Source organism: Trifolium pratense, linkage group LG4, assembly GCF_020283565.1.
Source record: "Trifolium pratense cultivar HEN17-A07 linkage group LG4, ARS_RC_1.1, whole genome shotgun sequence".
NCBI classification, from domain to species: Eukaryota; Viridiplantae; Streptophyta; class Magnoliopsida; order Fabales; family Fabaceae; genus Trifolium; species Trifolium pratense.
Window position 1 is genome coordinate 38,329,755 of NC_060062.1, and position 23,765 is coordinate 38,353,519.

The 23,765-nt window shown below is 30.7% G+C and overlaps 4 non-coding genes across 4 annotated transcripts; all 4 read right to left on the bottom strand.

The window, feature by feature from the left end:
- Positions 1-787: 787 nt before the first annotated feature.
- Positions 788-927, bottom strand: LOC123882570. The gene has a single exon (XR_006799894.1). It is a non-coding gene; the product is annotated as a small nucleolar RNA snoR83 (small nucleolar RNA).
- Positions 928-1,187: 260 nt separating this feature from the next.
- On the bottom strand, positions 1,188-1,271 carry LOC123882579. Its single transcript, XR_006799902.1, has one exon. It is a non-coding gene; the product is annotated as a small nucleolar RNA snoR31 (small nucleolar RNA).
- Positions 1,272-1,341: 70 nt separating this feature from the next.
- On the bottom strand, positions 1,342-1,484 carry LOC123882609. Its single transcript, XR_006799925.1, has one exon. It is a non-coding gene; the product is annotated as a small nucleolar RNA snoR136 (small nucleolar RNA).
- An 84-nt stretch (positions 1,485-1,568) lies between these two features.
- Positions 1,569-1,660, bottom strand: LOC123882655. The gene has a single exon (XR_006799965.1). It is a non-coding gene; the product is annotated as a small nucleolar RNA SNORD25 (small nucleolar RNA).
- Positions 1,661-23,765: the final 22,105 nt, after the last annotated feature.

A 23,765-nucleotide genomic window follows, 5' to 3' on the forward strand; every position in this document is an offset into this window, starting at 1 on the left:
TTTATATATAAAAAATATCCTTGAAAGTTTATAAGAGATATTTGGACTATATTGAATTAAGTGTTTTATTTACTTAATTATATCAATCCATCAATAAATTAAAAATATGGCATTTAAAATTTAAAATAAAGAATAATCATAGATTAATTTTATTGGGTATGTATAATATTACAAAAGAACTAGAGGAACTGTTGTTTGCTGTTACATTTGTTGTATTTAAAATTACATTGGAAGAATATCAACAAACATACATTGAAAGATTATCATCCATCAAAGTGAATACCAAAAGAGTGAAAACACCAAAAGAGAAATAAGTATATTAACAAATTATGTTCAAACTGTGTCCTTCAATCATTGTTCCTTTGTAAGCCGTCAAAAAATTCAACTGTGTTGCTCAAACTTGTTGCTAACAAAGCCTTCAAAAACTCCAACAATAGAACCATGACTAAAAAAGCCCAAGCCATTTGCAAAGAACTAAATACGATTTAATCGTCCCATTTAATATTCTAGATGCCAAACATATTTCAAATATATTAAATGATTGAACACAAAGAACAATCTACAAAATATCCAAATGACTACTGGATTTTGCAAAAAAATATTCATAGCGCAAATGATTATTTCCTATAATGAATATTGTGGTAAATTGGAATGTTATATAGAAAAAATCAAACTAGCCTCAATTATACTATTTTAGCCGTTTAACCTAATTCATGTGTGACCAACCCACTACTTTACCAAATTCTACCTAACAGTTTCGAAAAAGAAAAAAAAAATAGATTGAAATGAGTGTGCGGCATAGTTACTAGTAAACACCTCAATGTAATAATCAAATGGTGGCATTTATCAGCGAAACTTCCAACACTTAATTTTGGCCTCCCATGAATCAGTTAAGCACTAATGAAAACATTCAATCTTACCTGGGATTATGAAGGCCAAAAATCAATAAAAAAAATTACATTAAAAAGACAACTAAAAAATCAGTATTAAGATAATAATCATAATCTCATATTTAAAACAATTAAGGCACATCATCAGGAAGGAAAGTTCATCTCATCCACAACATTTGTTGTGTAGGAAGGTGTCCTAAGATTTATTCCAAACTCATCACATGACCCAACAACATAAAACATCATTACATAACAACATATGATTTATCCTAAGGAGCATGAAACTAAGTAGACAATGTAGATTCAGAAACATAGTAATATATCTTGCATCACTAAATCAGATCAAGTGTTGGATTATATATTTTGATTCATCCTTATCTACAATATATATATAGCATAAATGATACACATTCAAATAATAATAAAATAAATATATTTATAATAAATTGAGAAATTTTGTTCCCCGACGTCCAATTACAGCATTAGAATTGCTGTAGTGGATAGCGAGGGGAACACAATTATAGGCTTCAATAAAACATTGCAAACACATTACAAAAATATGCAAGCATTAATAAATTCATGATTTGAAGCCACTAAAACATATTAACTAATTAACCGTAATATTACAAAAAAATTAAAACAACTTAAATATTAAAATTAAAATTGGGAGAAGAAATAGTTAACTCAGTCCCTTAGATGTTCAATAAATCTGCGATCATAGCCGCAAATCATTACAGGTCTGTGTCTGTATGTGACTCATCACAGTTAACTACCAAAACCCCATTTACTCAAATGATTAATTAAAAACAAAAAACCCATTAATAAAAAAACGATTTTTCACAAAAAAATTTAAAATTTAGTTGTTCTAGCGTGCTCCCAAAACCAAAAAAAGGGATTTTGGAAGTGAATTGAAAGAACAACACATATTACTATTGCTTCAAGGGAACGAGTCTGAATGGGAATTGAAATGATCCACATCGACCAGATAGTGAAGCCTACTACTAATTCCGAATTGCTAAATTATAAACATGCTAAGAAAATAAGAAATTAAGAAAATTGAAAAAAAACCTAATTGAAAACCCTAATTTGAGAAAAGGGGCTAAGAGGAAAAGAAGTGGATGAAGCAGTGTTTTAAAAACCGGACCGGACCGGCCGGTCCGACGGTTTTGAAAAACCAGCGGGTCAACTGCATTTTTTTTTTCTGAACCAAACGACTGTCGTTTTGCTTTTTAGAAAATAACAGTAAGAAAGATTGGAAAATAAAACAGAAACGGCGGATCTTCATCTTCTACGTCCACCGCCGTCGCTTCATCACCGTGCTCAGGGGCGGATCCATGTACAGGTGAGATAAAAACTGAAAAGAAGTGAAGTAAACGTATAACAAGCACTAGAAAAAAGAAGAAGACGGGAAGATGAACTACAGGGAAGATGAACTACAGAGAAGATGAAGTAGAACTTCTCTAGAAAAACTGAAAGTGAGAAAAGAATAAACAAGAAGAAAAATGTGACGGCGGCTAGTTTTCTTCAATTATATTTGACTTAGGGTTATGCATCTATGTATCTCAATGGGCTTGGGTCACTATCATTTTGGGCTAAGAGTGATTTCTTTTGATTTTGGACAATTTGGATCAAGGAAAAATTAAAACGGTGATTTTTTTTTGCCACTACTTGCATTTATATATGCATTGATATAGTGGTGATAAATATTAGGGTCGGCGTACAGACTAAAAATATATTTATCCCTATATATATTATATGTTGGTTGTATAGTTGTTTTCTACTGATTTTTTTTTAACAGTTACTAACTTTATTTTTTATTTCTTTATTTATCCCTTTTTATCTAATCAAATAATTATATTTAATCTCAATTTCCTAATTCATGTCTTATAAATATATTAATGAAGTAAAAATAATCGTTCTTATTAATAGCATCAAATGTGTATCTTTGGGCCTTCACAATAGACAACCTATAATAACTGATAGTTTTTTTTAAAGTCAAGTTCACAAGGACAATAATTGATAGCATCTAATAGAATAGATAAATACCCATTTTTATATTTTTTATGGTTTTTTTCAAAGATCGGGTTATCTTATTCGACCGATTTAATAACTATATAATTTTATTATAGAGACCGGTTCATTCTATCGGTTTAATCCGATTTAATCCGGTTTGTCATGCGATTGAACCAGTGACCCAGTGGTTCGACCAGTGAACCAATGCACTCATCGGTTCAATGTCCGGTCCGATTTTTAAAACACTGGTATTTCTACAAACAACAAAAAAAGGAAAATTATAGTATTCGATCTCATTTTATACATCCATCAGAGGAAAAGGAAACACATTTCTTGTCCTTAATGAGTCATGAAAGAAATTGAATAGCAATAACCATAGTTTTTTTTGTTTTTTTTATTAGCAATAACCATAGTTAAAATATTTAAAACTGCAGTTAAGACACATAGGTGGCGAATCAACGACATACAAACCGGTCAAAAGATATTAATGAAAAGGAAAATGTTAAACAGTGCCCCCAGAGTACTGGTTAAGGGAGTAAAAATAGTAATTTGGCATTAGAGTTTGTGCAGTCAACTTCTCAAAAGTTTAAATAGTGTTATTTTCTATTCAAAACTTTTTTTTTTTGTTTTTTTAACCAGTGCTCCGGGGCACCGGTTAGCATAACCCTAATGAAAATTAAGTTCTCTAATTTTTTGGTATTTCTAATTTTTTTATAAAATCTAATCTTTTGGTCTTGGTCACACCAATTTGATAAAATAAAAATAAGAATTCTAATTAATAAAATATCAATCGTTAGTTGGTCATGTGATGATTGACGCTGAACTTAGTAAATAGGACCACATTTTGATCCCCGTAACTGCGACCGGATGGAGGCCTGATACTGTGGTGAAAAAAATAAAAATGGATATGGTTAGAAATTCATTTAATTTTTTGTACACAAAATAAATAAATAAATAATAAATAGGGTAATAAATCAATCAAATTACTTTGCTCAAAATATTCATGATTACCTGCAGTGGACATCACACACAGTTTCACGCAGTATTGAATATTAATTGTTGATTTGACATCGGACTGTCAAAATTGCACTGTCAAATTATACGATAAAATAATATAAGTCATCGATTTAAATCATAACGATTGAAAGTTTTAACTACATGACACAAAAGATATTAAATGATTAGTAAAAAAAAATATTAAATGCCGGTCAAACATATAAAATAATATGGTACGTATTATAAATCAGGCAACAAATATTTTTTTAATGCAAATAATAAATAAAAAATTAAGGTTTTCCGATTATTACCAACATTTTTTTCCTATAAATAAGTATGCATTGCTCTAACATATCACTCAAAATAAAATATCTGCTTCGTACTTTTTACAAATCAAACTTGATTATAACATAAATTATGTTGATGATGTTCTTGAAGTTTTTGGTGTTTCTTGTTGCTATCGCAGGAGCATTAGTTGGCAATGTACAGGCCTATCGCCAATGTTGTGAAATAGGAGAAATATGTGAACTACCTCCTTGTAAAAGGGGCCAGCGCATATGTTGTGAGCCTCCTTCTACATCATTTGAAAAGAAGCCATAAACTTTTCTAATTTTCTTCTAGTATTTACACCAGTCATGTTGTATTTGAGAAAATACTTTATCATATCTAATAATCGCATTAATAAGATTGGTGAATAAGTTGCTTCAAAAATATTTTATGTACAAATATTTTTATGGGTAAATAGGGTTTTAACCCCTGCAAAATAGGCCATTTTGTGTTACCCCTGTAAAATTTTTTTTGTGTGATTATCCCCGTGTAAAATGAAGATTCCATGATTTTACCCCTCTCAGTCGACAACATGGATGCTGACTGGACAAAATTGATGACGTGGGATGCATTTGTGGCTTTTCATTCATTTTTTATTAATGTTTTTGTGCCACATAGATAAATAACTGATCGCTGTCGTACGCGGTCAAAAATAATTAAAGTTATAAAAATGTAGTAACAAGGTAAGTTAACCTTGGTCGTCTCACAAAGACTCTTTAAATCAATTTAACAATATTATAATCAAGTAAGAATTGTAAAAAGGGGGTTTGATTTTGGTTTCGATGATTAAGAAATAATGAAAATAGTTTGGTTGGAAACAGTTATGACAAACAGATTAATTCTCTTTTGATTATAGAAACGATTAGCAAGTGTATTCAATTCTATATGAATTATATTCCTTTTGTTAGATACCGAATTAAGCAAACGATATAACGAATTAAGCAAACGGTTAAGAACACGTGAATTAACGAATAAGCTAAGTAAAGCATGATTACTTAAGAAATATAAATCAATCAAAAACTAACAACCATGTATATGTATATGAAACTTGCATTAAGCAAACAAAAACAAGGACATAATTGAAAAGAATTAAATAAAACTAAATAATATAAATAACCTCAAGGTCTTGTAGAAATCCCCTTACAACATATCAACCTAGTGGTTTAGCAAGCCATAGAATACTAGAGGCTACAAGAGTTTCTCAGAAACTAGAATGAATAAAATATGAGAATTAAGGCTCTATTTATAGGCTTTTTCTGACTTAATTTTTAAGCTGGATCGGGATGTGTTGGATCGATCGTGGCGCGATTATTGGTACTTGGTCCCCAAGATTGGCAGATTCTATGCAGATTTTCTCCATTCTCATTGTGGTACGATGTAACCCATCGTGGCACGATGTAAACTTCGGAATTTGAATTTCGCTCCAACATGAAAGTTGTAGCTCTTTGTCTTAGCTTTCCAACGCATGGTCACGGGTAGAGGTGGGAACAGGCCAGGCCGGCCTACATGGCCTTAAGGCCTAGCCTACATAGGCTCAGGCCAGGCCAGCCTATTTCTTTAAATAGAGCAGACCAATGCTTTTTTATAAGCCTATTTAGCTAAAAAGGTCAGGCCGCAGGCCATTAAAAAAGCCTTTGAGGCCTACTAGGCCGGCCTATTTAAGTTAACATGAATAATATTTTTATTACGATTATTATTTATATATTAAAATTTATACTTTGATTAAATTATAAATCTATTAACTTTTTAAGTAATTTAAGTTTATTAATCTACGTTAGTTTTTAACATATATAAATGTATTATTATAAACTAGAATTGAAATATGATGACATATATAGTCAAATTCTCTAAAATATCAAATGGAACATTATTTTATTAGTTCATAAGTATATTTCAAAATAAATATAATTATTTATTTAAATATGTTCATATGAAATAGGCTTTTAAACAGGCTAACAGGCCACATCAGACTTTCAAAAGGCCAGACTCAGGCCTAGAATTTAAGCCTATGATAGGCCACAGGCCAGGCTCAGACCTTCGATTTTTTGACAGGCCAGGCTCAGGCTTGGCAAAGCCTAGCTTGGCCTAGCCTATTCCCACCTCTAGTCACGGGCCTTGATCCGACCCACGTAGCTCTAGTTATGACCTACAGAGTGAGAAGAGGTCAAAATGATGTTTATTCATGAAATAAGTACTTAAAACAAATTAAAAGCAAAACTATTCTAAACTTAGGAAACTCATTGAAAACACTAGAAATAAGGGCAGAAATCATATAAATGTCATAGCATAAGATAGAAGAAAGTGCATTAGAAATGCACCGATCAAATACCCCCATACTTATTCTTTTGTTCCCTTGAGCAAAACTCAAGCTTAAAAGCTCAAAATTTATTATTATTATTATTATTATTATTATTATTATTATTACTAGAGGGTCAGACAAGCGCATTCTGCGCCTGCCTGTGTCTAACTTATGTAAAAAAAAAATATGTCTTATCTTATTGTGAGTTTGTTAATAAAAAAAAATTGTTGCTACTAAAAAAATCAAGGGTATTGTTGGTATTATTGTTTAAGTGTTATTTCAAATTATAGTGAAGGGCAAAATGGACCAAAAAAAAGGCAGCCCAAACTTCCCTATCCCCTTTGTATATTGTTATAGATTATTAAGTGATAACAAAGCATGCTACAACGTCATAAGCAATCAACACATTCTAAGATTCAAGCTCAAACCATGGATTGTATTTCAAAGATTTGTATAACTCCTGTATATCAACCGTCAATGATAATTAAGCGTGTGTGTGTACTGCTTATTACCGTCAGCCAAAGTCATGACATGATCCTTCTCGAAAACTACACAGTCAGGATACTAAGCCACCTTCTCTTTCCTACAACTCAGAGTTTGGGTTTAGATTTCAGCTTGAGGGGAAGCTATGCTTTTCTTGTTCTCACTGGCTTTTTGATTTTTATACGCAGGGACACTACTTAAGTTCATTTTAGTTATGCTTTAGGTGTTACTCTACCTTTTCACCTGACGGGATCTCACTTGTAATGAGTCAAACGTGTTACTCTGAATAGAGCACCATACACAACATTTTGTTCCTCCAGTGTTAGGCACAAGAACTCCACATATTCGCTATTGTTCCTCCAGTTTCGGGCACATGAACTTATTCTATTTTTTTATTTTTATTTTTTTTATTTTATTGTTAAATATATATGCCATGTAGGGTCCCACCATTTAATCTAGCCACGATCCTACAATAAAGTAATCCAACTTTCCCCTAACTTAGTCCTAATCATACCTCTTCATCATATTCTATACTCAGACAACTGAGGGAGTTCGTTAAAAGAAACAGTAACCCTCGACCATAAGCTGCTGAAATAAGTGCGGTCGAGGAGGCACAACCCACACCTGTAACACCCAAACCCAATATTAGCCTTATTCTACCTTTAGAATCTTATTTTCAAAAATTACGCAGCGGATCAAATAAAGTCAAAGACTTAAGTCAAAAAGATTGATAAAATATTGGTTCGAGATATTACAAATTACTTCAAAAACCTTATTAATAACATTAATTGGTATAATACGAGTTTAAACCAAATATTTGAATTAAATAAAGTATTATTAATTATACAAAATAATTAAGACTAGAGGACTCTACATATATAAAACTCCTTTTCCCGTGTCACAATTAGAGCGGAGCTTCATCAATACTTGAACACAGGACCTGAGATCCTGGACCCCCAAAGGTCCAGCACATACACAAAACAGAGAGTTAGCAAGATATCCGACTAAGTGCAAGTAACTCGATTACTATCCACACTTGAGTAAATAAAAGTAAGGCATAAATATATATGTTCCTACACAATTCTATCTAATAAGCATACTCATTAACAATATAGCATAGCGAATTAGATAACAAATACACACATAATTATCAAAGAAACACTTATGTTAAATCAATGACAATTATCAAGTATCAAGTACAAATGACACATAATTCCTAAATGTACACTAATGTCAATTAGAAATGTATGTCTCCTAATGCATATCTAATGCATGTGGTACCATTCCTTTTTGGATAAACTTATATCCTTCTGCATCTCTCATTTGCTTACCAAAGCGGTTATGCATTTGACCAATTACATTGGATTTCCAACCTTACCAAAGGCCAATCATACAACATGAGTGCATGAAATATTCACATAGCAATTATATGATATTTACATTTACACATATACCAATATGTATGTACACTATCAATCATAATTAATATTCCAATTAATTATCAACTCCATGATAAATTAACAATTCATATTATGATTCAATCACAAACATCATTGTCACACATAATGCATTTATTCCATCAATCAACAATCCAACTATCATTGAATAGAATACTAGCATATATTCTTAATTGTTCAATCATTTGAATTCATAAAACTCATTTTATTTCCAAATCATGCTTCTAACATAAGAAATTATTAACAAGCAAGCATTATTCCAGAAAACTAACTTCAGATTCGGAATCTACACATAAAACTGTGAAAAATAGGTTCCGGATGTATGAACCATCGAAAAGTCAACAGTCAAACTATCAAACCAACAGTTGCGTCGGTCATAGCGTCGATAAGTTTCGACGCAAGGACCTGTTCATACTGCATAATTATTATGTAGAAGAAGTAGCGACGCCATAGCGTCGACCTATTCGACGCACACACTGTATGTTGCAGATTTCCAGAAAAACGCGTTTTGAACGTGGGTTTGATCCAAAAGTGCTTATTTTCACCAAAATCACTTATTTGAACTTAGGAAAAGCACATACATTTAATACCCAAGATATAACTCATATAAAATAACTTAAACATAAGTTAAAACACCAAATCATCATGATTAATCATTTATCTTCAAATTATTAGATTTTATCATAAATCTCAAAACCCACAATTTTTGCAAAGCTTGAGCAATCAATCAAAAGCAATGACATCATATATGCATCAATAAGGAATATAAACACATTCCCAATTCCCAAATTAACCACAACCCATAGAGATGAAAAAGTTTGGGTATGGAGAAGAAAGGTTCTTCTCCCCTCTTTATGAATCATCTCAAAATGAATAAATTACTACTCTCATACCTTATTGATGTTGGATTCTTTAATCCTTCATCTCCTAGCTCTTCTTCTTCAATATTCCCCTCTACTTAGCTTTCCTCTTCACTTTTTGTTCTTTCTCTTCTTTTCTCTTTATCTATTCTTTCTCGAGAGCTTCTCTCTCTACCTCCATCAAAATCATAATTTATGACAACCTCTCTCTAACTTGGTCCTTATATAGTTAGGTTTACCTGCTTCTTCTTTTACCAAAATACCCCTCTATTAAATGGGCCTAAAACATATTCTAACACATCACTTCCCTCATTCTATTCTTAATGAGTTATTTCTATTAAAAAACACGTAAACCAACAATTAACAGATAATTAACTAATTACATTAAAAACCACAAATAAAATAAATGCAAATAATCAATTAATTACTAATAATTAAATTTGGGTCGTTACAACACCAATCGGGCACAATAACACCAAGCAGGTGGCCATGTGCATATCGCGACCTGAAGACTTTACCATCCCCGACTACTTCGGTGACTCACATTGCTCCCAATTTGAACGAGTGGGAAGATTTTCTGAAGCAATGGTCATATCCGGCGGATTTGACAAACACACAATCTTGAGGAGCTTATCGACGTGTCCTCGAACATGAGCGCCACTCTGGACAAGGCAAAGGGACGCTCAATGCTCTTAGCCTTCAATCTAGAGGAGCTGCCCGGAGGAACGACGAACTTTCAAATTCCTCTCTTCGTTCGAGCATACATGGCCAAATGGATGTTCGTCGAGTCCTGATCGACCTAGGAAGCTCGTGCGACATCATGTACGCCCATCTATCCCAGACTTTGTAGCTCGACGAGACCCACTTGACTCCTTATCTGGGCTCGGACCACACATGGTTCAACAGGGCAACCACAAAGCCATTGGGGTTTGTCGACATCATCGTTACATTTGGCTCTAAAGAAACCGCTAAGTCGATCAAGGTCAAATTCTTGGTCGTAGAATGCTCGTCCCTCTATCAGTGCATCATCGGTAGGACGACCATCGCAGACCTGACTGCTGTCCCGTCAACCGCCCATCTCAAAATGAATCAGATGCTTGCCACGCGATGAGATCACAATGTGACACATAGTATTATACACTTACATGCATTTTACGATAAAGTTGAGAGATAAAGTTTTCCGATATAGTGTTGTTTTGGCACCACACACAAATTTCAGTTTATATTATATTTTTGGTTAACTACACATTTTCTCCTTTATGTTTATTTTAGGTTTCAATTTGGTCCCTTACGTTTAAAAAGTATTAATTTGGTCCTTTACGTTTATTTTAAGTTTCAAGTTAGTCCTTTCCGTCAATTTTGTCACATGTGGCAGCCAATTTGCATATGTGGACTGCCACGTGGCACTTGGACACACTGACACGTGTAATGGTCAAACGGTGTTAGTGGCAAAACTAACGGAAAAGACTAACTTGAAATCTAAAATAAACGTAAGAGACCAAATTGATACTTTTTAAACGTAAGAGATCAAATTGAAACCTAAATAAACGTGTCAGTGTTACAAGTGACTATACCAGTATTCAGTCAAGCAAGGTGACCATTCTTCATCCAATTATTTGCACTTGTACATTTTGAGTTGTAAAACAGGATGCACTTTTGAATTTTCTTGGAGCTTTAGCTTATAAGAAACAGGTCCAATCTGTTCCAAAATCTTGGAAGGCCCAAAATACCTTGGCACCGACTTCTGGTTGATCCTTCGAGCAATTTTGTGCTCTCTCATTGTGGCCAAAAGCTGATGAAAAGAGAAGCATAGCAGGTCTCAACTCAGTTGCAGAATCTGCACACAGACAACCACGAATGTGAACCAGAAAGCGAAAGAGATCTACAGCATATGAAGGCCCAACACCAATCACTAGCCATATACTTTTCTTTTTGTAGAAGTAGAAAATAATGTTTGTGAGTGGACCCGTCTTATCAAAATTAACTGAACATAAATGTAAATAACATCCAGTCCTGTCTTCTTTTTCAAAATCGTTGGATGATGACATGATGGAGACAAAGAAGAAGAAGACACATGCATGATGAGGAGTAGATGTATCTATCTACCTCAAGAATTGATAATCCAAATACTCTTGAGGTTACCTGTTAAGTCTCTCTTACGTTTCAAGTGTGTTTGTAAGTGTTGGTATTATTTTCTCATCTCTCATCCTCATTTTGTAAATTCACATTTTCAAATTACTTCTCCAACACACACTAGTAGAATTTTGTAACAAATTTGATGCAATATGGTAGAAAGAACCATTGGTATTGCATTTCAAAAATCAAAAGTATCATAAAGAAATGCATAATCAATGGAAAAGATTTGGCGTGTTATTGAGTGAATGAAGTATCACAAAACATTTATTATTGTGTATGCATGGGTATGCAAGAATGTATTGTTTGTATGACTACAAAAATCAAATTATACTACAATATCCTTTAGCAGAGGAACACTCTAATGATTAGAAAAGTTAAATTGCCAAACTAACTAATTTCATTACAATATTAGAAGATGAAAATTACCATTAAACCATCGATGAATTTTCATACATAATCCTTGGTAGTTTATATAACTTCCATCTAAGTAATTGTATTTATACAAACTTGCACTCTTGACTCATGTTATTGAAGTATCTCACTACAAGAAAATGTATGATTTGCTACCAGAAGTTTGCTACAAACTACATTTCTAAGTATTAATTGGGAACTAGCTAAGATATTCATTATATTAGTTGCAAATTAGCTAGGAAATTTTTGGTATATGATTTGACGCCCAATCCATGCTACACCCTATACGACAGCTAATTCACAACAAATCTATAGCCAACTCTGTTTTACTAGAGATGAGCTACGAATTAGCTACAAATACCATCGTAGCTAATCCCGTATTTTCTTGTAGTGTCTATACTAATATAAGAAAAGAAGATGTTGTGTAAAATACCAAATTGCCCTTCATATCTCTTAGTTGACAAGTGTCCTAAAATGAATAGTAAAATTTACCACTTTTCATAATTTTAAATTCCCTCTATTTTCTTCATTTTTCTTTTGTTACTAATATTTTTGAGACATTTTCATTGGATATTTTAAAAAAAACATAGTGAAAAATTTAATTTCAACAGTTTTATTATATATTATTATTTTTTTTTTGTAGAAAGATTCTTCTAAAAAACAGTTTTATTTTTTAGATAAAGAACACAATTTTAATATAATTGTAATTTATAATGATATATTGTAATCAAAACACAATTTTAATACAATTGTTTGAAATATTTTTGCACCAATTAAAAATACTTTAAAATATGATATAATGGGGCTATCCGTGACACCCAAATATTTTTAACTTGTTTTATGTGTGCCTTGATATTATTTTTACTTTGTGTAGACTGATAATTAATTTATCCTTTAGACTGCGAATCTAAGAAAAATAATTTTAGAAATCAATTATGAAATATTTCAGTAGGCTGTGATAAAATTTCAGGCTTAAAATTCTACCGAAATTTAGACAGTGCCTTAATCGACAGTATAAAATTATATCACTAAAAAATGAAAGAAAAATATTTTTGGAATCACAAAAATATGTATGTAAAGAGAGTGTCATTAATTTTATCGTTATATTTAAAATAAAAATAGAAATAAAATAAATGATTAATTATGCGTTAAAAATTTCACTGTATGGGATAAGGATCACACCTAATCATATTAGCGTGGCTAATTATTCTTCACAAACTAAAAGCGAAAACGTGTGCTTAAAATTAACCAAGGAGAAGTGGAAGGGAAGACCTATAAATAGGAGTGTAACTTTCATAACTTTTCACACAATTCACTATTAAGAAAACTCTATTAAAATGTTCGAATCTTTCCTTCTTTTTTCTCTAAGTCTAATATTTCCTCTTTTGTTTGTTTGTAGTCTTTTAGTAAACTTGTCTTTTTCATTCATTCTAGAACCTTGGATGCTTTCATTTTCAATAGCTTTCAAGACTTCAATTCATATGTAGCTATCATCATGTTAGAATTTTAACTTACTCAAATGATTAATTCAAGCCACTGATTTTTAACTCCACTTGATCTTATGTCATTATGTTACACTTTTGATCCATATCATATACATTAATTCTTTGAGTATTAACTAAGAGTACATTCAATCACTTCATTAATTAGTTATAAAAGAAAGAAATGAAGAAAAAAATTAAACAGGATAGCAGGATCTGTCATTTTGCAAAGAAAACTTTAGAGTGGTAAACTATCAGACCTATTAATTGCATGATCTCAAAATTTTCTGAACCTATATATACCTAAGAAACAATGATATGTCATTTTAACATCTTACAATAATGACTTTCCATGTTTTATTCTTAGAATATAAGTTCTTGTGACTTATTTTGCATCTCAGTAATGTTAGAATTTTGAGTATAATGATAGTAAGTTAAGAGTAGTTATTTTGATGAGTGGATAAGTAACATAGAAGAAGGAGATTGCACAAGTTATTCTGAAAATCTCAAAGGTAAGGGGTTATACTAATAATAAGTTGGTGACCACAAGAAATGTGGTAATTGTGTATATATTATTAGTTATAATTAGGAAGTTGTGTACTTAAAATTATAATTATAAGGTAACATAGAATGAATTAAATTAAGTTAATATGTTAATATGCATGGGATGATAGTCTCTGTAACATTGAATTGTTGAGAGTTAGAACTCTATCTTTTAATATATGTGGTATGTGAATATAATCTATATATGATCTTAACTCATTTTCTCATACTGTAAAACAATATGTTTAATCAGTTAGAATGATAATTCATGACACATTCTCTATATCTTTGATTTATCTATTGTGTACTATGGGTGTACTTGAAGTTGCTTATGGTAAAAAGTTGAGGTGAACATGAGCTACGGATACTAACTATACCAAATTGACTGATAACAAAATAAATTAAAGTTGAAGAGTTAAATAATTAATCACCTTAGATAGGTGAGGAGCAAAACAGGGTGTTTCTTACACTACTATAATGTATGTAAGACTGAGGATAGGTTCGGTTGGGTCGCCTCAAGACCTACTGGGGGTCACCGACGATTTGAACTCCTACCAATAGTCAGTGATAGCAACTCTGACTGGAGGAAATCATACAACCCGACGTGGTGAAACCTGACTGTGCAGGACTATCTATAATAAGGTGTAGCGCTCATGCCAGAATGGTTGAGACATATTTGATATATGCCTATTGCAAACAACCATGATATGACAGTTGAAACGGCCTTACGCTCATAATAAGAGTCTCCATGGAGTAGGTGTGTCAAAAATAAATACCAAATAAGTTAAGTAATCTAACTTTGGATAATGAATTATGATAAGAAAGTTTCTCTCTGATTATCATTTAAATTCGATGATGACTAACAAATTTTGGGTGGTGGGAATAATTTGACTAAGTTCTATAATGTCTTGAACGTGAATAATGTTAAGTGATGATCCTAATGTATTAAATTATTGATACATGCTTCTGAGATGAACTATTAAATTTAATTTACCATGATACATGCTTCTGTGATTAGCCATCAAATGTTCTGTGATATATGCTTCTGTGATTAACTATTAAATTTTCTGTGATACTGCTTCTGTCATTAACTGATAACATGTGATTCTTTGATTCAACATAATTTAATTTATGTCTAGATATGTATAATAATTAGAAGAAATAAAATGCATGTAAGTGTATAATACTATGTGTAATCTTGTGATCTCATCGCGTGTCAAGCTTGTGTATGAGTATTTCACCCTTACATTACAGATAATGCTGAGGGAGCCACTGAACCACTCGGGAAACCGGAGGATTGAGTGTCAAGCAAGGTGACCATAAATACTCAAAAACAGATTAAAAATTTACAAAAAAAAAAACACTAGAAAAGACTCCCGGGAAGCAACAAACCGCCAAAATCACTCAAATCAACCCTAAAAAAAAGGGAGGGGAAAATCCAGTGTTGGATCTACAATGTGCGATATCCACCTTATTTATAAGACGATAGTTTCTTCTCCCTAAATTGATTAAAATCCTCTCATGTTCTCTTATTTACTAAAAGATATTTTCTATTAGTATAAATTTTATCAAAAGATATCTCTCATTAATATTATTATTTCTTTTGAATAATGTAAGAGGACTAACAACCATTTATTCATAAATAGACTACACCAAGGATCTTGAATTCACAATTACAAGACTAGTCATAAAGTTACCGGTTATAACTAACCTATAAATATATATATATATATATCTTATGATCTTAATTTTAAGAGAAATGCTTCTTATCATGACAAGACCGATCACGAATATATATCACGAATGAGGTGGCCTCTTTGTGGCACCAAATAAAAAAATTGCAATAATGGCTAAAAAATGAAAAATGAAAATAATGGCTAAAAATAAAAAATGAAAATAAAATCAACTAATCAATATATACTATGAAAACTATTGTCTATTGTGTTACAGAATTTTACATAGTTACAGATTTTTTCAACGAAGCAAACTTTTATTTTGTTTTGGTTGCAAAAAGTTGCAAATATTTTACAAAATTTGGCATAGATTGAAATGAAGCAGTTTGCTTGTTTTCTTTTGGGTATATAGATGTATATGATTAACGATTTTAAACTGAAATTGTATATAATAGTCATTCAAAAAGACGATTGAAAAGTATAGGAGGTTGTAAAAGAAAGAAAATGAACTTCAATCTTGCCCACAGAAAAAATTTATAAAAGAAAAAAAAAAGTCTTGAGGGTTTGAGTGGAATTGTCAGACGACAAAAGTATTTATATTTTCAACAAAAAAGTCTCTCAAAATCCATTCCACAAAAGAATCCATCAAAATCGCTATACTTTTGAATACCTAGAGATATTTTTAAAATCATAAGAAATCTCAATTGAATATCGACTGATTTTGTTGCCCAAAAAAAAAATCTTAAACAAGATTTGTTTATATTTTATAAAAGTCTTGATTGAATACCATAAGATTCTTTTTCCACAAAAAAGTCTTTTAAAATCCTTTGAAATCTCAATTCAATACACCCTCTTAAACTTTGATCAATATCACAAGCCATAATTTGAACTGATCGAACATAATTTGATAGAACAAATAGGATAGTTCAATTTCACTACTTTATCCCATAATTATTTAGATTCATTGTAAATTGATGCATCTAGACAATAATATAGTCTAAATACATGCAATGAAATCATTCTTCATTAAGTGCATCGACGGAAAATTATAGTATTTCTACCAACAACAAAAATAGGAAAATTATAGTATTCAATCTCATTTTATACATCCATCAGAGGAAAAAAGGAAACACATTTTTTTTTGTCTTTAATGAGTCACGAAAGAAATTTAATAGCAATAACCATAGTTTTTTGGTGAGCACTCCTGTACACATCTTATGTGGACGTGTACCGGTACACTGTTAAGGTGTATAATTTTAATTGGTCCACATGTAATAATAATTTAACATGTCATTACTTCTTTAAATATAAATTTCCTAAATTACTCTTTTAATTTACAAAAATTTTAAAATGGAAATTAAAGAAATTTCCTAAATTGCCTTTTGTCAAAATAAAAAGATATGTTTTGTAAAAAAACAAAATAAAAATAAAAAGAGATGAAATGTTTTAGATGAGATTTTTAATTTACAAAAATTTCAAAATGGTTTTTTTTTTTTTACAAAAGGTTTTTTTTTTTTTGTGAAATTGACAAAAGGGTTTTAATATGTGTTTTTTTTTTTTTCTTTTCATCAATTTCTATTATTTTTTATACTTATAGCACCACTCGTTTTGAAGCATTTCTTTCAATTTCTCGTAAAGTTCATATTTTTATTTCATATATGCAATTTCGAGGTTTTTCAATTTCCGGCGGTTGGATTTTTTTTTTTAGGTTGTGGGTATCATTCTTCTCTTTCCTGAATAAAAAAATTCTTACTAAATACCCCTTCCGATCCTATATGTAAGAAAAAAATTATTTTTAAATTCAATGTAAAGTTGATGTATCTAGACTCTAATGTTATCTAGATACATCAATTTTACAATGAATCTAAAAAATAAACTTTTTCTTATATATAATATCGGATGGAGTAGCATTTTCCTTTAGGGTATGTTTGGTTCGAAGTAGATGGAGGGAAGGGGAGGTGAGGAAATATTTGTAATAAAGAGTAATTTTGGTAGAAACTCTCAAATATCTCAAATGTTATATACTTTTTAAAAAAACTCTCTCAAATATTATACATACGGTACTTTTTTTTTTTTTTGAAAACTCTCAAATATATATATTTTTTTGTAGAAACTCTCAAATATTTTTTTTTGTACAATATTTGAGATATTTGAGAGTTTCTATCAAAATTACCCTTTACTAAAAATATTCCTTAAATTTTTTTTTAATCAAACAAACTTAACGCCTTTCATTAACTAGTAAATGTTCAATACATAAGGGAATAATCTCAAATCTACGAAAACTAGGTAAAGAATTGGTCGCCCGAGCAAGTGAATGAGCAACCATATTCGCTTGTCTCCTAACAAACTTCACTTCAAAGTTTATACACGATAACATAATTTGGATAATATCAGCAACAATTAAACTAAATTCCGAATTACCACTACGCCTCGTTCGAATAGCTTCAGTCAACACATGTGAGTCGCTTTCAAATTGAACCCTATCAAGACCTCTATTAGGTAAATGAATATTTTTCCCATATATTAGATCATTAAATCATTAGGTAAATGAATATTTTTCCGAAAGAAATCATTTTTTATCATTTAAAATATTATAATAACTAAATACTATTTATCAAAATTATAAAAAAAAAAAAAAAATTATCACTCATCTTAGTCAATATTGATTTTTTTTATGACAAAATGTAAAAACGTTTGTGTATTGCTTATAAAACATTGAAATTGTGTCTTTTCTTATGAAATTATTATCTCTGAAATAAAATAATCGACAAATAATTTTTTAATTTAATAAATAATTATTAATTTATCAATTAATTGATCTAATGTACCGGCAGATTAAATTTTTTCACATGTACCATAGAAGCCCCCTAATAAGTTTGAGGGCTTTTCTTACTTAAGCCCTCAACAAGTTTTATTAGAAAATTGAGGTTTTCATGTAGTGTGTGATTCTTAAAAAAAAAAAACAAAAGTAATTCTACCAACTATAATTAAGGGTGCGTTTGATCTGCTAAAACTTAAGGGACTTGATAGGACAACTTCAGTTGTATTGTACGCATTTGATTTTAATTTTTTTTCTCAAACAATTCAATACCACCTAATTGGAAAGAGACACATGACATTTAAATTTTTAGCAATATAACATTTCGATGTCAACTAATTGGATTACATGTGAATCAAAAACCTAGTTATTAGAAAAGGATTATTAAGTTGCTACAAATTCTACCGATAAGAACTAAAGAAATAAATTGACCAAATTGAAACGTAAAACACTTAAGAATTTAAATGTCAACAATGTAACAGTTCAACATCAACTAGTTAGATTAACTATGACTTAAGAAACGTAATTCATATGAAATGAGTGTTAAGTCTCAACTAATTTTCTCAACTGCGACATAGGGAATCAATTCATCTCCGTTAATCTATTCAACTTGACCTAATTGAAATTATAAACACTTAAAAAGTTGAATTTCAACATTCTAGCTAACAGTTCAATCTCATATTGTTAGACGAATTATTACACCAGACACCTAGTTATTATGAAATGATTGTTAAGTCACAACCAATTAGACTGAAAGGAACTAAGGAGATCAAACATCATCAATCTCACTATTCAACTTGACCAAGTGGGAATGAGAAACACTTAAGAATTCAAATTCTAAAATCAAACTGAAATTCTGGCACACTAGTAACACGATATTGAACACGATGCTCCAACACTGTATGTTTGATCTGATGATCCAACACTGAACTAGACGAACAGTAAGGAAATGTAAAATGCACGAAACAGAATAACACAGTTATTTGTTAACCCAGTTCAGCATAACAGCCTACTCTGGGGGATACCAATCCAGGAGTGAATCCACTATGATAGTATTAGTTCAAAGCCCTCAATAAACGCCCCGTTTATTGACTTCTCACCTAATCACCACCCGTGCTATATTCTACCTAAGTCACACCTAGGTATGAGAACCTCCGCTCAACTCCTCTTAATCACAGCCACTGTGATCGTACACGTTACAGTTTACAGATGAAGACACACTTCTTAAAACAACCACCAATTCCGTACTTCAAAGCTTAGGAATGGTTCATACACACTATCTCCTTGCTTAGAAGCTCCGGAGATATTACAACACAGTAACACACAGTCCTTAATCTTGCATCAAGGTAATACAAGAAGAGGAACACAATTAACAATACTAAAACCCTAAACACATGCTTTGTAAAACTCAATTTCGGCTTCAGTGATTTGCACAAGGGTTCAGTCTTCCTTTATATAGCCTGAGCTAGCACGAGCTAGGTCTTGAATTGGGCTTCAAAAAACGCAGCAGGTCCAGAAGTTACTTCAAGGAATATTCTTGAATCAAATGTTTTGTTTCCATAAATAGTTGATGCATTCTGAAACAAAACTAGGTCATGGCCGCCTTCTAGAACATTAGGAAAGGCGTGCTGCTTGGTGCACATGTAAAAAGGCGAGATTTCCATAAATAGAACTCCACGCGAGATTAAAAACATCAGGCCCGGCCCACTGGATGTGGTATCCAATGTTGAAGCATTCTATCCAACATCTTGCTTGTACCTGATGTTGAAACATTCAGTTCAACATCTAACTTGAATATTTGTTTTAGCAAAATGAGGCCAACATAAAACACCAACACAAACAATTCAACCTCAACTAGTTAGATTTTTTTTTTTTGGTTATATACTAGTTAGATTAACTATGACTTAAAAAAACTTAGTTCAATTGAAATGACTATTAAGTCTCGACTAATAATGCCGATTGTGTCAACCGAAATCAAAAAATTTAGATCAAACCCTTCAACTTGAAACATAGTTCATATATAAACTTAAGTAATTATACTTACTTTATTAAGGAATTCAATTTTTCTCAATCAAGTCGTTCAATATCACTTAATTGGACTAACAATAACTTATGAATTTAAATTTCGACAATCAAGCATGTCTAGAACAATATCAAAAGTTCATTTACAAAACTTTAGTATTTTTTAATATGAGACGAATTAAATATGAATTTTCTAAATCAAAATATCAAGATAAAAGTAACGAATATTTTGACCTCCAAATCAAATTTTGTGCTCCTTACTTTTGGACAAACTTTTTATAATGCAAAATCATCATAAATATACATCAACTTTACAACATGACCAAAATTGCATGCATAAACATTTTGTGGGGATCAAAACATGACATTTTCTTAGGAAGATGAAAAATTAAATTTAGTAATTTTGTATCGATAACAAACTTATTTAACCCTGTAAAATATAACGAATCACTAAAAATTAATAGTATTACAATAAAATATATAAACATATTAAAAAATTTAAGTTTTTTTTTACTAAAAAATAAATATTTTTTAATAACTATATGCACTAATGATTAGGTGGTAAATGAATATTAATCTTTATAAACTAATAATATTAAAAAAAATGAAAGGTAATAATATTGAAATATTAAAATCATAGTTGGATCAATCATATTAATAATTTTAAAAGTTTTTTTTTGTTCGAATAATTAAAAAAGTTATTAAAAACATATTTTAATTTTTAATAAAATTCAAAATAGTAAAATAATATTATTTATAAGATATTAGAATAATATTAAAATATTTGAATTTGTTGAAAATCATATATAAATTGAAAGATATGATGCATGATTTGATTTATTGTGGAAGGATACATTTGCCAATATTAAAAAGTAGTGTTTAATATAAAAAACTTAATAAAGAAACGAAATCTCCATTAATTTTTTTTTTGACAAATCTGCATTAATTACTATATTACTTGTTAACCACATCAGCGATGTACCGGTACACATCCACATAATATGTGTACTGAAGAATTCACCTTTTTTTTATTAGCAATAATCATAGTTAAAAAATATAAAACTGCAGTTAAGACACATAGGTGGCGAATCAACGACATACAAACTGGTCAAAAGATATTAATGAAAAGGAAAATGTTAAACACTGTCTCCGGAGCACTAGTTAAGGGAGTAAAAATAGTAATTTGGCATTAAAGTTTGTGCAGTCAACTTCTCAAAAGTTTAAATAGTGTTATTTTCTATTCAAAACTTTCTTTTTTTGGTTTTTTTAACCAATGCTCCGAGGGTACTGGTGAGCATGACCCAAATGAAAATTAAGTTCTCTAATTTTTTGTATAAAATCTAATCTTTTGGTCTTGGTCACACCAATTAGATAAAATAAAAATAAGAATTCTATTTAATAAAATATCAATCGTTAGTTGGTCATGTAATGATTGACGATGGACTTAGTAAGTAGGACCACATTTTGATTCTCGTAACTGTGAATGGATGGAGGCCTGATACTGTGGTGAAAAAAATAAAAATGGATAAGGTTAGAAATTCATTTAATTTTTTGTACACAAAATAAATAAATAATAAATAGGGTAATAAATCAATCAAATTACTTTGCTCAAAATATGAGATCATGATTATCTGCAGTGGACATTACACACAGTTTCACGCAGAAGTGAATATTAATTGTTGATTTGACATCAGACTGTCAAAATTGCACCGTGAAATTATACGGTAAAATAATATATGTCATCGATTTAAATCATACGGTTGAAAGTTTTAATTACGTGACACAAAAGATATTAAATGCTTAGTAAAAAAAAATATTAAATGCCGGTCAAACATATAAAATAATATGGTACGTATTATAAATAAGGCAACAAATAATTTTTTAATACAAATAATAAATAAAAAATTAAGGTTTTCCGATTATTACCAACATTCTTTTCCTATAAATAAGTATGCATTGCTCTAACATATCATTCAAAATAAAATATCTGCTTCGTACTTTTTACAAATCAAACTTGATTATAACATAAATTATGTTGATGATGTTCTTGAAGTTTTTGGTGTTTCTTGTTGCTATCGCAGGAGCATTAGTTGGCAATGTACAGGCCAATTTTCGCCAATGTTGTGAAAGAGGAGAAATATGTATACTACCTCGTTGTAAAAATGGCAACCGCATATGTTGTGAGCCTCCTTCTACATCATTTGAAAAGAAGCCATAAACTTTTCTAATTTTCTTCTAGTATTTACACCAGTCATGTTGTATTTGAGAAAATAATTTATCATATCTAATAATCACATTAATAAGATTGGTGAATAAGTTGCTTCAAAAATATTTTATGTACAAATATTTTTATGGGTAAATAGGGTTTTAACCCCTGCAAAATAGGCCCTTTTTGTGTTATCCCCTGCAAATATTTTTTTGTGTGATTATCCCCGTATAAAATGAAGATTCCATCATTTTACCCCCCTCAGTCGACAACATGGATGCTGACTGGACAAAATTGATGACGTGGGATGCATTTGTGGCTTTTCATTCATTTTTTATTAATGTTTTTGTGCCACATAGATAAATAACTGATCGCTGTTGCACGCAGTCAAAAATAATTAAAGTTATAAAAATGTAGTAAGGGAAGTTAACCTTGGTCGTCTCACAAGGACTTTTTAAATCAATTTTACAATATTATAATCAAGTAAGAATTGTAAAAAGGGGGTTTGATTTTGGTTTCGATGATTAAGAAATAAAGAAAATAGTTTGGTTGGAAAAAGTTATGAGAAACAGATTAATTCTCTTTTGATTATAGAAACGATTACCAAGCGCATTCAATTCTATATGAATTATATTTCTTTTGTTAGATACCGAATTAAGCAAACGATATACCAAATACAAACCCCTTATTTCGCCTTTTATTGACTTTGAGAACAAAATCTGAGAATTCATTATTTTGAAGAATATTCATGCTCTTCGATTTGCATCATAAGACTCGGGATGGTCTAACCGGTCATGCCAATTATATCCACTTTTCCATATGTAGAACCTTACCATTAGAAAAATATTTTCTCGCAATTTGAATCATTCAGAGATTTTCATATTTTCTCATTTTATCATTATACTTTGATACCAATAGTTAGGTAAAATAAGAGAGTTCAAAGTAAGAGAGTCTCTAAATCGCACTTGAATTCTCAATATGCTTCCCCTCAAGTGTGATTTCCACCATATCATGATAAACATTGTTTTGGGATTTCATTGATCTCTTCCGGAGAATCACCAAACAATTTTGTATACACCATCATGTCCTTCTGGGACAATTTAATCATGTAATTTGATAAAAGATCACAACTTAGATGAAATATTTGCTT